General features: G+C 32.9%; 1 non-coding gene across 1 annotated transcript; it reads left to right on the forward strand.

Moving 5' to 3' along the window:
- The first annotated feature begins 5799 nt into the window (after positions 1–5799).
- Positions 5800–6017, forward strand: LOC142178726 (small nucleolar RNA U3). The gene has a single exon (XR_012706989.1). It is a non-coding gene; the product is annotated as a small nucleolar RNA U3 (small nucleolar RNA).
- Positions 6018–16181: the final 10164 nt, after the last annotated feature.

Raw genomic sequence — 16181 nt, forward strand, 5'->3', positions numbered from 1 at the left:
ACAATTCCTTTTTTTTGCTCTTGATATTCTCCATTTCTGTTACTTGAAGTTGAGCTGAATCCCTCCTGCAAATTTCACCACAGATGACTGCTAAAATTCATCATTCATATTCACTAGAATAACTTTTTGAGACAACAAGCCTTCCCTGTAAGCTAAGCAATCTACTTCACCTAAATTGTATATTGTTTTTAGACTAGTCTTAGTAGGCGCTTTGCGCGCGTGTATGCACGTATCAATGAATATATAAATTTTAAAAATTACATAAATAATATATTTTTCGTTATTGAACAAATACTAAAGAAAGAAATGTAAGTTCCTAAAATAACGAATTTTAATCTCACTAAGCTAGCTCAATAAAATAAAAAAATCTTATTCCACATAAGTTTTTATATGTCCTTATTATGATTTATGAGGCGTGAAATATCTTATAAAATTTATTGTTATCTTTGTTACTAAACACTATAAGAAAGTAACACAAGAAAATATTTTTACCACAATTATTCAAAGATAACAAAATAAATTAAAGAATTTGAATCTTTTGGTATTTTAGAAATTTGTGAGTGATGAGGTAGAACTCCTCATAGAAAAATGTTAATAAATAACAATAAAAATTTTAAGTAACTAATATTGAATTACAAAAATATATAATACTATATTAAAAATTATAGGAAATTATCATTTATTGGAATGTTACATATATCTTTTATATGTAACATTTTAAAAAATTTGATAATTTTGTCCATAACAGCGAGAAAATATTTAAATGTCAAATGTTGTTATAGGTGTATAACAGTCATTCACTATAAAAGTTTAAAAAATTATAATAAAATAATGATATTATACAGAGATTTGATTGAGTGTGAAAATCAAGCTACAAAAACATGTGATAAATTGTAATGTAATTTCTATTTCTTAAGTTAGATTTCAAATCAAGATACTTGTTTATTCTGTAATATTTTCATCATTCCATTTTTATGGTCGCACAACTATCAACGTAACAAATGCAACTCGTTATATGTAGGCGCATAGCTATGTAGAGCCAAGGATTCAATTGAATCTCATTTCAGAAAATTATAATATACAAACAGGGAGTCGAGGGTATATTAGAAACAGTTTTTCTATCCTCACAAAATAGGAGTAAGGTCTGCATACATATTCCTCTTTCTAGACCCCGTGGTGTGGGATAATACTGGGTATATTGTTGTTGTATAATATACAAATATAACAAAATTGATTTTTGGTTATATATAGATTATTAAAATTCTTTAACATTAGGAAAGATTTTAATAAAATGACAATGATGATTCAAATTTTGGTTTAGATCACAAGTTTAAATTGATGTAATATTTTTTTATTCCCCTTATATAAGTTCTGGTTCCACCACCGCTCGTATGTTCAACTTTCTTCCGCATTAAATTTATGTCAAAGTCTTAAAAAAATTAAGGAAAGTGCTAACTACTCAGTTATTGTTAATTATATGCTCTCTCTGTTCATAATTTCTAAAAAATAATTATCTCAAATTATTTGTCATTTTAGAAGTTCTAGACAAACTTAATTGTCATTTCCTATTTTACCCTTAGTACTAATTGTTCTTGAAGACTACTAATACTTAAATTGTGCTGTAATATTATGATGATTTAAATACCAATAAGATATAAATAAGGGTAAAATAGTCAAATAAACCTCTTAATTATTATATTTTCTCAAGAGAAGTGAAAAATAATTAAGTATTTTACTGTCTCAACATGCTTCTTGCAATTTAAGAATTTTATCAAATTGCTGAGTTGTATTTACTCATAATCCCTACACATCTCAAGTGTGGTAAGGTTAAATTAAATACTCCTTACTCCCAGACAAAGTGAAACTACTTACTATTCAATATCTAAAATAATTTTCATTCATTTTTCTACTATAAAAGTATGCGGTCTATATAACGGAATGATACCTCAATTCTCTTAAAATTTGTATTATCAGCACTAAGTGATGGATTGATAGCTGATATAAATCGTTAGTTGTCATAATCTCTCGGCAGATGAAGCATTCTTATCTCAATTTACAGAAACATAATGGGCCGAAAAATTATAGTAATATTTATGAAGTAACAAGTTCTAAATAATGGGCCGAAAAATATTGGGCTAGAATTGGATAGGGACCGTGCGAACGCAGGACGCCACTACCACTTGGGCCGACCTTAGACGGACACCCCTCCTAAAGTGCAATGGAGGTCACCAACCTAGGCCATGGGTCTTGTTGATCTCAGCCCATTTCTTATACTAAGCCTTTCGCTCCCCTTTGCCTTCAAACTGCCGATGTGGGAGCAATCACTCACAATGAAGCTGCCATTCTTTTGGCTTTCTTTTGAAATTAAAAATTAGACTATATTTTTTTTTAATACAAAAACAATAATAAATAATAATAATAATTATTATTATAATAAAAGTGCTTTATTTTGAAGAGTAAATGTTTAATTATGCAATTTTATGCTTAAACTGAATAAAACCATAATATATGAAATATAGACATAGAAATAAAGAGCTAATATATGATCCTCAAGTTTTTACGATTTTTGAACGATGAGAATTGACATGGCATTGCAGACAATATCTAACAATAAACTAAAATTACTTAACAGACACCCAAATTGATAACCAAAATTAGATTTGATCTATATGACACTAAAATCACCTAGTTGAGCAGATAATGCATTTGATTATGGAAAAGAGAAGCCAATATATAAATAGTAGCACGAGTTGCAAAATGGTTTCAACCAGCAGCCTATACATCCTCGTCACATGATTATCAAAGAGTAGACTGATAATCATTTTAGTTTGTTAAAGCTTTTGTCCTGCCATTTTGTTCATTGCCTTTGGTGATTCACTAAGTAGGAAGACTCATTTCCAAACTTCACCTCTCCCAACAAAAGTTAAGCCTAAGACACGGTCGCAGACTCAAATGACTGCAGCATGTTTAAGAACAGTTTTCCTCAATCAAAATATCAGAATGAATTTGTACAAACATACAGAGAAATGAAACTAATATCACCTAAGTTTCTTGAAAATTTGTAGAGTTGGCCAAGAAAAACTGGAGTGGCATATTGAAGAAGCACATTCCAGGACAGGTACCATTTCACTAAGAAGAAATAGTGCCCTTTTGCAGTTGGACATTGTATTTCTTGACTTAGAAGCTTGTCTTTTGTGCAAAAACAAGTCTGCCTTTGCTTTTTCTTGTGAAAACCATTCCTTGATCAATACATGCGCATCTAATGAATTATGACACTATGAGTTTTTTTTCTTTCTCATAAGCAGAAGTACAACTGTGGTAATAAAAGTATTCTAACCTTCTCTTGAAACTAAGAAGAGAACAAAGAGAGTTCAAAGTGTTCTCACTCCTTTGCTTGGTTTAAATACAGTCAAACATCTCTATAACAGTCTTGTTTGTTCCGAATATTTTTAGATGTTATAGTCAAATGCTGTTATAGACAACATATATTATAAAATAACATAAAAATTGATTCCGGAAAAGCTTGGCTTTTATAGTGAAGTGTTATTATATAGGAATATTGTTATAGAGAAGTCTGACTGTAGTATGAAAACACTTTTCTCCGGGGGCACACTTAATTAATGAACATGAGGCTAGGGAAAATGTCACAGTTTTCCGATCATTTTCCTCCTTTCCTAAACCATCCTTTCCCTCATTACCAAACAAGATATTGCAGAACTGTTTTTAGATGCATTCTCCCCTTCAGCAAAGCGTTAACAATGCATGTACAGGGGAACTACAAGCCCAATAAGACTTGTAGAAGTGTCGAAAGATGTTATCAACTTCACCCTTATAAATGTTCTAGATAGTACTAGATGATATAAGCTCACCAAGATTATGAGCCTTCAAAATTTGACCACTAAAAAGGCACCAGGCCAAAGCCTAAGCTCAACCAATCCATAAGGTTTGAGGCTCTCACTTTCACACTGATGTATACAGCTCACAAGCTTAAATTTGGTCCATTTTATGAAGAACAATTTAATAGAACAGGGTCATGCAAAAGCTTCACCTCATTGAAAGTGCATGACCATTTACAGCTCCTTCCTAGCACAGTTTCGCACTACCCTTTGATTCCATTGGGGATTGCAGAGATCTCCTTTCAATTGCTGCAACTTCTCTAGCGCCTTTTTCGGCCTTGATTTCAATTGCCTCGTTAAATGTTTCAACTTTATTTTCAAGCACCAATGTATTTCATACAAAAATAATTAGAGGGGTGAAAGGTAGAAAATGAAAGAGGGATGTAGTGTGTCTTGTGGAATTTCACCTGGTCAAAATGTCTGAGAAAAGAGAGCATGAAACCTTAATAGCTTCAGCTTTTCCCTCAAAGCTTGATCCTTCTCATGGCAAACTTTGCTTTAAACAATAACCTTTTTCTAGTGCCACTGGACCAGGATAATCCAGATTGAAATCTTCGACCTTCAGACACAGTGAAAGAAATAAGATTGGTAGACGTCTCGAGTTGCCTTTGCAGCATGCTCTGCAATCACCACTTTATCTTTTAAGGTACTACATCTCTCCCTACAAGAACATAGAGAAGGATATTAGTTCCTGGATGTACATATTCTAATTGCTCCATACATAATATATGTTCACATGATATTATGGAATTCATAGTTTCTTCCGACTTTTCAATTACCAGGGGTGCAGATATAGAGAAAGCTTAAAAAGTTTAGAAAGGACATTCTTCTTTAAGAAGTTTACTCGTTTTACTTATTTTGTCTGTTCTGGTTGGACCTCACATTTGCAATAGATTTGAAATTTACATACACGGATAACAAAAAGAAAACAAATAAGACGCTATCAATAAAGTAGAGTTAGAGAGTTGATAGCCACGTATATTTATTCTTGAACTTTTCTTAGGTATTCCTGCACAGCATTTGCTGCAGCTCCACCAGCCAATAAAGCTTTCTCAAGCTCATCGTCAGGTTTTGTTAGTTTTTCAATTTTGCAACCGCTTGTCTGTGCATTGTATTGTCCTCTTGCTGCAGAAAGAGTCAAGATGTATGCTTACATGAAAATCTTGATAGAGGCGGCTAAGAAGAGAGTATGCTCCTATTCATATCACAAAACGGATGGACTATAAGCAAACCTGACCTATCTATATATATATGTTTCATTAGACCTTGGTTTTTGTTTTGCAGATCATCTACCAAGGCAACCCTTGTGCCTCCAGAAGTGCATCTTCTTTAATCTAGAGTATTATTGTCACCTTGCAGCTTTGCAATCTTTAACCAAACTTCCGAACAAGCATTTACAGAAGAATCACCTTTACCATTAGAACACAAAAGGAGCAAGACGGAGAATTCTCCTACGAGTTTTTCATCTTCTTCTTCTTAATCTCATTGTTGGTTATGACTTTTTATATTGTAATCTTGCATAGTAGTATGAGTAGCTAAACTCGTCATCTAGGGTTGATGGAACTAATTGTTGGATGAAGTCTTGATTACGTTTTGATATAATTGAGCCGTTTTTACTCTATAAAATTAAAAAGCAAAATCATCAAACAAACCCATTTAACACCTACTTTCGTCAATTTCCCGTCTTGTGGAATTTCTGAAATCTTCCAATGTTCCATAACCCTATACAAATTGTTAACATCAAACGGCCTGCTTTCATTTAGATAGATATCTGAAATCTTCGCATATGAAAGCTGACTCAATTCCACTTCGTGCACTGCAGAACGACACTCTCTCTGTCCCTCATCGGCAATATAAAGCACAGAAAAGGCATTTACAAGCACAGATGACGAAGATGAAGTTCACGACCTTACTTGAACAGGATCTGTTCTATAGGCTCGTACCACTGTATCCTTGAGTTCTAAGGAGACAGGAAACCAAGTCTGGTTGATGAGACATGGCCATTGGACCAGAGCGTGATTAACAGCTCCCACGGCCCTCGGGTTATATGGTGCCGTAGATGATCGTTCTCAGCCCCCTAACCATGGGTGTTGGGATGGTCTAATGGCTGTCTGACAGACTACAATTCCTTTTTTTTGCTCTTGATATTCTCCATTTCTGTTACTTGAAGTTGAGCTGAATCCCTCCTGCAAATTTCACCACAGATGACTGCTAAAATTCATCATTCATATTCACTAGAATAACTTTTTGAGACAACAAGCCTTCCCTGTAAGCTAAGCAATCTACTTCACCTAAATTGTATATTGTTTTTAGACTAGTCTTAGTAGGCGCTTTGCGCGCGTGTATGCACGTATCAATGAATATATAAATTTTAAAAATTACATAAATAATATATTTTTCGTTATTGAACAAATACTAAAGAAAGAAATGTAAGTTCCTAAAATAACGAATTTTAATCTCACTAAGCTAGCTCAATAAAATAAAGAAATCTTATTCCACATAAGTTTTTATATGCCCTTATTATGATTTATGAGGCGTGAAATATCTTATAAAATTTATTGTTATCTTTGTTACTAAACACTATAAGAAAGTAACACAAAAAAATATTTTTACCACAATTATTCAAAGATAACAAAATAAATTAAAGAATTTGAATCTTTTGGTATTTTAGAAATTTGTGAGTGATGAGGTAGAACTCCTCATAGAAAAATGTTAATAAATAACAATAAAAATTTTAAGAAACTAATATTGAATTACAAAAATATATAATACTATATTAAAAATTATAGGAAATTATCATTTATTGGAATGTTACATATATCTTTTATATGTAACATTTTAAAAAAATTGATAATTTTGTCCATAACAGCGAGAAAATATTTAAATGTCAAATGTTGTTATAGGTGTATAACAGTCATTCACTATAAAAGTTTAAAAAATTATAATAAAATAATAATATTATACAGAGATTTGACTGGGTGTGAAAATCAAGCTACAAAAACATGTGATAAATTGTAATGTAATTTCTATTTCTTAAGTTTGATTTCAAATCAAGATACTTGTTTATTCTACTGATATTGCCTCTTCTTCAGGAAGCAAATCAGAACCTCAAATTGTTGTTACTCATATTCAAAGACCCCCTGATATTCAGGATTTTAAATTTAAATCTTTTGGTGACTTAGAAGAACTTCTTGATAAAACGTTATCCGGTTTGAATATCAAACTCATTGATTTATCAAATGATTTTGCTGATAAATTGGATTCTACTTTTGACTATAAAAAAGATGTTTTGTCAAAGTTTAATAAACTCAGAAGTTATCCCAAAAAGAATAGTAAGTTTGCAAATAGCAGATATGCTGATAAACCTAGAATGCAAACTTATTATTACAATCGTCCTACTCCTCAAGATGTTTTAATAGAGGAACGTGATTGGAATCAGACTAATACGTCTTACAGTGGTTCCGAAATTTACGAATGGAATCTTGATGGATTAACTGATAGACAGTTAACTATTCTTGTACATAGAATGCTTATGTATGCAACTATCTGTAAAAGTGTAAAGAATACAGATAGGAATATTTGCAGGATGATTGTTGCAGGTTTTACTGGCCAACTTCGTGGCTGGTGGGACAATTATTTATCTGTTGACGAAAGGGCAATGGTTATTAACGCCAAAGCCATTGACGAAGGACTTGATAACTTAGGCATGGCCCTAGTGGCAAATAGAGAAGATGTCGTTTATACCCTTATTCTTACTATATTAGAACACTTCAATGGTAGATTTACCAACCAGAATGAAACTGTCCGTACTCTCCTTAATAGCCTTAGATGTAAGACTTTAAGTGAATTTAGGTGGTATAAAGACACCTTTATGAGTAGAGTGATGGAACTACCTGAAAATAAGTTTGAACATTGGAAAGCTAAGTTCATAGATGGCCTTCCCTCTTTATTTGCCGAAAGAGTTAGAAAGGTTTTAAGAGGCAATTTTGGTGAAATCCCATACGTAGATTATACCTATGGTAAGTTGATAGGAATTTGCACACAAGAAGGGTTAAACCTATGTAATGAATTAAGACTGTCCAGACAGCTTAAGATGGATAAACTTAAGGAAAGAAATCAGTTAGGAGACTTTTGCACCCAGTTCGGTTTACCCGAGACTTCTACTCATAAGAAGAAGAAACATAAGTATCATAGATACCCCAACCAAGACAGTCCTTATAGGAGAAAGAGATCTAGATATAGATCCAAAGAAGAACGAGAAGCCAAGAAAGCACATCGCAAGTCTACTAGATTTACCAAAAATAGATCTAAGCGTGATCTTGCTGACATTAAGTGTTATAAGTGTGGTAAATTTGGCCATATAGCTCCGAATTGTAAGCTTCAAAAGCTAAAAACCTTAGGACTAGACGATGAACTACGTGATAAGGTTTATGGTTTGTTATACACTTCTGGATCAGAATCCGATTATTATTCTGAATCAGATTCCGAAGCTGAAATTGACTTGCTTGATTTATCTGATAGTGATAAAAATATTGATAATACTTGTACAACTTGTAAAGATGATACATGTACTTGTGATGATGAATTTTATAAATTACAATCACAATTTGAAGATCTAAACATGAAAACTATTACATCTGATAATGTGATAGAACTTTTAAAGGAAGTTACTGATGATAAACTTCGCGAAAAGATTATTAATTTAGCTGCTAGTTCAAGTTCTAATTCAAATTCAGGTCTTGCAAAACCTTTTGAAAAAGAATTTGAATATTCCCCGCCTTATTCTTTACTGGAGGTTAATAACCGATTGTTAAAAAATGCAACCCCAACAAGAGATTCTTCTTTCAATGATTTAAAAATTGAAGTTGAAAACTTAAAACGAGAGATCAAATCTCTTAAACAAAATCAAATGATTTGTGATCATAGGATTACTCAGATTGAGAAAACCAATTCTCCAGCTGAGAAATCTAATGATAAAAACAAAGGTATTTTTGAAAATGATATTGAAGAAAAACCTATCAATTTTAATCCTAGTTTTAATCCTAAACATGATATGTTTCTAGGGATGATGCAAATTATTACTGCTCATAAATGGTATATTAAATGTACTATTCTCATTGATAATAGTTTTTCAATTACAAACATTGCCATGATTGATAGTGGAGCAGATGTTAGCTGCATTCAAGAAGGTTTAGTACCTACGAAATATTTTCAAAAAACTACTCATATGGTTAGATCTGCATCCGGACATGCTTTAGATATAAAGTATAAACTTCCTAATACGGGTATTTGTCAGAATAAAGTCTGTATTCCTCACTTCTTTTTCTTAGTAAAAAACCAGTTATACCCTCCAATTATACTTGGAACACCGTTTATTAACGCTGTTTATCCTTTTACTAGCATAGACTCGAAAGGTTTTACTGCTACTTATAAGGATAAAGAAATTAGTTATACTTTTATTACAGATCCAGTAACTAGAGATATTAATGCTTTAATTGATATGAAGCAAAAACATGTTGATTCTCTGCAATTAGAATTATTTAGTATGAATATATTTGATACTTTAAATTCTACTAAAGTACAAGAAAAAATCAAATTGATTTCTGAGCAGATTGCTATTGATATTTGTGCTGAGCATCCTAGTGCTTTTTGGAATCGAAAAAGGCACATTGTCACTCTTCCGTATGAAGATAATTTCACTGAGGATGATATTCCTACTAAATCTCGACCTTGTCAGATGAATGCAGAATTAGTAGAATTTTGCAAAAAAGAGATTGATAGTTTGCTATCAAAGGGTTTGATAAAACCCTCGAAATCTCCTTGGTCCTGTACAGCTTTCTATGTTAATAACGCAGCTGAAAAGGAACGTGGTATTCCTAGATTAGTCATAAATTATAAGCCTTTGAATAAATATTTGAAATGGGTTAGATATCCTATTCCTAACAAAAGAGATTTATTATCTAGATTATATGATGTCAATATATTTTCAAAATTTGATCTGGATATTGGCAGATTCAAATATTTAAAGAGCACACTTATAGAACTGCTTTTAATGTCCCATTTGGGCAATATGAATGGAATGTTATGCCATTTGGTTTGAAAAATGCCCCTTCAGAATTTCAAAAAATTATGAATGATATTTTCAACCCCTTCTAGACTTCGTCATTGTATATATCGATGACATTTTAGTGTTTTCTAAAACACTTGAAATGCATATTAAGCATTTAGATATTTTCAAAAGAATTGTTATACAAAATGGTTTGGTAATCTCAAAATAAAAAATGAGTTTATTTCAAACTAATATTCGATTCCTAGGACATTATATTAGTCAAGGTAAGATTACTCCTATTCAAAGATCGACTGATTTCGCTTCTAAATTTCCCGATGTTATTACTGATAGAACTCAGTTACAAAGATTTTTGGGAAGTTTAAATTATATTTCACCTTTTTACAAAGATCTGTCACGTGATTTAGCCCCCTTATATGAAAGGCTAAAAAAGAATTATAAAAATCCTTGGACTGATAGTCACACTCTTTAATAAAAACTATTAAGCAACATGTTAAAACTTTACCTTGCTTAACCCTAGCTAATACTACATGGCAAAAAATTATAGAGACTGATGCGTCCAATATTGGTTATGGAGGGATTTTAAAACAGAATAATCCCAGTAATAAACATGAATATCTGATTAGATATTACTCTGGCAAATGATCTGAAGCCCAGAGAAAATACGCTACTGTGGCACATGAAATGTTAACCATAGTAAAATGTGTTTTAAAATTTCAAGATGATTTATACAACCAAAAGTTTTTGATAAAAACTGACGCACAGTCTGTTAAATATATGTTTAACAAAGATTTTAAACATGATGCCTCAAAAATAATATTTGCAAGATGGCAGGCTCAATTAGCCCCTTTTGATTTTGAAATACAATATAAAAAGGGAATTGATAATTCTCTGCCAGATTTCTTATCTCGTGAATATTTACAGGATGGAATCCCCCTGGGGTAGGGGAAGAGGTAGAGGCTGGGGAAGATCATCCCCACAGTCCAAAGGAAGGTCATCACCTTCAGGATCATCATATGGATCCTCATCAAACTCCCCAGTTATACAAATGGGAAGAAGGAGTTTAGTCAATGAGAGGATATCTCTCAGAGAAGAATCATCTATTGGACCATCCGTCCATCTGGAAGATATTCCTGAAGATAGTCCGTTATACGCACATTTGCAGGCATATTTAACTGCTCAAAAACAGAAAGAAACTTCTGTTAAGCAAAGTGATACTTTTGCTTCCATTGCTAGAGATGACAATGATGGTATCAAGTCATACGAAAAGGTGCCAAAAAGAGAAGTGATATTTCTCTTAGAAAACTCTGACATTCAGAGAAAAGAAGAACCATGGAAGATATTCCAAAGGTATTTAATAAATGGGTTATATTATCCGGGTGAGTCATACAAAACCCGTTCTTACTATGAAACGATACTAACTAGTACGGGAAGTGCAGATTTTCAGCACTTTTCTGGATATAGTACAGACGAGAACGTTTATAATTTCTCGAAAATTATAATTAAACAGATTATATCTGTTGAAGAATGGGGTATATCCACAATGAAAGAAAGGTAGATAAGCCTTAACAAAGTAAAAATGAATTTTACTTATTGGGATTATATCCAAGCTTTTGATAAGGCATTATACTACAACAATGATAAACATAAACATACTTGGTTTATAAAAGTATTTGCAAAAATATTTGCAACAACTATTCCTAATTGGTTTCTAAACTGGTGGTCATACCACGGTCCAACAATAAAGATTTTACCAGATCCATTTCTTATGTTATACAAAGAATGGGTAAAGATTTCTCCTTTTATTAACGATCTATATCACGCAGATCATATCTGCTACCCAGAAAAAATTAATCAAATATATTTCTTTCTGGAATTTTCTATCCCATGGATACACAAATGGAATCCGGAAGTCGGATTAACTGAAGAACAAGTCCCCTGCTTATATAGGACTTTTTACAACAATTTTTGGGATAAATTAATGAAGAAGGATCCCAAAACAAAAATCTTATATGGTCAAGAGCTCTTGGATACAATAGAAATGAAGATCCAAGAATATTCCAGTAAACCTCAGAAAGAGGTAATTGATGACAATTCAATGAGGCATATTGCCAGAAGAATCTCCTTTCAAGAAGGAGATAAAACGGAGATGATTAACAGTTACTTGGAAGAAGTTAAAAGAAATTTACTGTCTTCCATTAATCAATATGAAAAGTCAGATACGTCAATGCAAAGTGAAACAAGCAACGATGATATTGCTGAAGATTCTCAACCCATTGAAGCAGAAAGGATACTATCTGAAGAAGACTTACAAGATACAGAAGAACTCATCCGCAAATTGAAAAAGGCGGAAAAGAAACCAGCACAGTGAAACAGCTGGACCCCACTCAAACAGTGAAGCCGCCGGACCCACTAGAACAGTAGATACACTGTTCATCAATAGTAAATATACTGTTTCAACAGTAGAAACACTGTTACAGGGACCCACGGGGACCCACTTTTACTGTTTATAGATTCTTTTTCTTTTTCTATTTATAGAAGTCATTCGTTCATTTTTTAGAGGCAGACGTTGAGACTTCCTCTCTCTAGAATTCTCTCTCTCTCTCTCTAAAGTGTAAGTAAAGAGTTAGTTTGAAGTTTGTAGATTGTAATAGAAGAACAAGTAAATAAAAGTTTTCAGTTCTTCATCTTCAGGGCCTTGCTTCTTGGCCACAAGGTACATACTTCTATCTTTCTTAATTAGTTTTTCTTCTAGTCTCTCCTCTCTGGCCGTGACAATGTCCGGCTAAGAGACTTCATATCTATGTTGAGTATCTAACTTCTCTTTTATATACACCATGAAAGCGACGGCATCTATTAAAATATAAATGAGTTTTATATATAGAGATTTGGCTTGGTGTCAAGATGGTCGGTACAGTCTAATATAATACTGCTCTTATTGGCTTTGCCTTAGTGGCTTCGTCTAGCCAGCCGTGAACCTAAGCCCGATAATGGAGTTAAAAGGGCATCTTCTTTCACGGTTAGAACTGCTAGACACATGGGCTCAATAAAAGTATGTATTATATTATGACAGACCCCTTGCTTGAGTAAAGGTTTTTAACCTTTCATATAGTCATTAAACTATATAAAAAATTAAAGTATATTTCAATTCTTATCCTTACTAATTGTGCGGTTTTCCGCCAATCTGTAGTATAAGGGTACTGAATTAGCTAGATTAAGAATTCTCAAATATGATAAAATAGAAATCTTTAACTGGTGGAAACCTTCCAGGCATATAAAAGCCAGATGTGAGGTGTGAAACAAGTCCAGTTCTCGGTAAAACGGTGATTTCTGTTTTAATTTAATTGAGAAGTCATGGCGGACTACCGCCCGACACTTGATCCTGTTAAAATGGTATCAACAAATAGCAGATATGCTGATAAACCTAGAATGCAAACTTATTATTACAATCGTCCTACTCCTCAAGATGTTTTAATAGAGGAACGTGATTGGAATCAGACTAATACGTCTTACAGTGGTTCCGAAATTTACGAATGGAATCTTGATGGATTAACTGATAGACAGTTAACTATTCTTGTACATAGAATGCTTATGTATGCAACTATCTATAAAAGTGTAAAGAATACAGATAGGAATATTTGCAGGATGATTGTTGCAGGTTTTACTGGCCAACTTCGTGGCTGGTGGGACAATTATTTATCTGTTGACGAAAGGGCAATGGTTATTAACGCCAAAGCCATTGACGAAGGACTTGATAACTTAGGCATGGCCCTAGTGGCAAATAGAGAAGATGTCGTTTATACCCTTATTCTTACTATATTAGAACACTTCAATGGTAGATTTACCAACCAGAATGAAACTGTCCGTACTCTCCTTAATAGCCTTAGATGTAAGACTTTAAGTGAATTTAGGTGGTATAAAGACACCTTTATGAGTAGAGTGATGGAACTACCTGAAAATAAGTTTGAACATTGGAAAGCTAAGTTCATAGATGGCCTTCCCTCTTTATTTGCCGAAAGAGTTAGAAAGGTTTTAAGAGGCAATTTTGGTGAAATCCCATACGTAGATTATACCTATGGTAAGTTGATAGGAATTTGCACACAAGAAGGGTTAAACCTATACAATGAATTAAGACTGTCTAGACAGCTTAAGATGGATAAACTTAAGGAAAGAAATCAGTTAGGAGACTTTTGCACCCAGTTCGGTTTACCCGAGACTTCTACTCATAAGAAGAAGAAACATAAGTATCATAGATACCCCAACCAAGACAGTCCTTATAGGAGAAAGAGATCTAGATATAGATCCAAAGAAGAACGAGAAGCCAAGAAAGCACATCGCAAGTCTACTAGATTTACCAAAAATAGATCTAAGCGTGATCTTGCTGACATTAAGTGTTATAAGTGTGGTAAATTTGTCCATATAGCTCCGAATTGTAAGCTTCAAAAGCTAAAAACCTTAGGACTAGACGATGAACTACGTGATAAGGTTTATGGTTTGTTATACACTTCTGGATCAGAATCCGATTATTATTCTGAATCAGATTCCGAAGCTGAAATTGACTTGCTTGATTTATCTGATAGTGATAAAAATATTGATAATACTTGTACAACTTGTAAAGATGATACATGTACTTGTGATGATGAATTTTATAAATTACAATCACAATTTGAAGATCTAAACATGAAAACTATTACATCTGATAATGTGATAGAACTTTTAAAGGAAGTTACTGATGATAAACTTCGCGAAACGATTATTAATTTAGCATCAGTAACTTCCTTTAACTTTTCGCGAAGTTTATCATCAGTAACTTCCTTTAAAAGTTCTATCACATTATCAGATGTAATAGTTTTCATGTTTAGATCTTCAAATTGTGATTGTAATTTATAAAATTCATCATCACAAGTACATGTATCATCTTTACAAGTTGTACAAGTATTATCAATATTTTTATCACTATCAGATAAATCAAGCAAGTCAATTTCAGCTTCGGAATCTGATTCAGAATAATAATCGGATTCTGATCCAGAAGTGTATAACAAACCATAAACCTTATCACGTAGTTCATCGTCTAGTCCTAAGGTTTTTAGCTTTTGAAGCTTACAATTCGGAGCTATATGGCCAAATTTACCACACTTATAACACTTAATGTAAGCAAGATCACGCTTAGATCTATTTTTGGTAAATCTAGTAGACTTGCGATGTGCTTTCTTGGCTTCTCGTTCTTCTTTGGATCTATATCTAGATCTCTTTCTCCTATAAGGACTGTCTTGGTTGGGGTATCTATGATACTTATGTTTCTTCTTCTTATGAGTAGAAGTCTCGGGTAAACCGAACTGGGTGCAAAAGTCTCCTAACTGATTTCTTTCCTTAAGTTTATCCATCTTAAGCTGTCTGGACAGTCTTAATTCATTGCATAGGTTTAACCCTTCTTGTGTGCAAATTCCTATCAACTTACCATAGGTATAATCTACGTATGGGATTTCACCAAAATTGCCTCTTAAAACCTTTCTAACTCTTTCGGCAAATAAAGAGGGAAGGCCATCTATGAACTTAGCTTTCCAATGTTCAAACTTATTTTCAGGTAGTTCCATCACTCTACTCATAAAGGTGTCTTTATACCACCTAAATTCACTTAAAGTCTTACATCTAAGGCTATTAAGGAGAGTACGGACAGTTTCATTCTGGTTGGTAAATCTACCATTGAAGTGTTCTAATATAGTAAGAATAAGGGTATAAACGGCATCTTCTCTATTTGCCACTAGGGCCATGCCTAAATTATCAAGTCCTTCGTCAATGGCTTTGGCGTTAATAATCATTGCCCTTTCGTCAACAGATAAATAATTGTCCCACCAGCTCAACTTAACAAATGCAACTCGTTATATGCCGGCGCATAGCTATGTAGAGCCAAGGATTCAATAGAATCTTATTTCAGAAAATTATAATATACAAATAGGAGAGTCGATGGTTTATTGGAAACAGTCTCTTTATCCTCACAAAGTAGAGGTAAGGTCTGCATATATACTACCCTTCCTCGACCCTACGGTGTGGGATAATACTAAGTATATTATTGTTATTGTTGTATAATATACAAATATGACAAAATTGGTTTTTGGTTATATATAGATGATTAAAATTCTTTAACATAAGGAAAGATTTTAATAAAATGACAATGATGATTCAAAATTCGGTTTAGATCACAAGTTTAAATTCATGTA

The sequence above is a fragment of the Nicotiana tabacum genome, chromosome 24 (assembly GCF_000715075.1).
Source record: "Nicotiana tabacum cultivar K326 chromosome 24, ASM71507v2, whole genome shotgun sequence".
NCBI lineage: Eukaryota > Viridiplantae > Streptophyta > Magnoliopsida > Solanales > Solanaceae > Nicotiana > Nicotiana tabacum.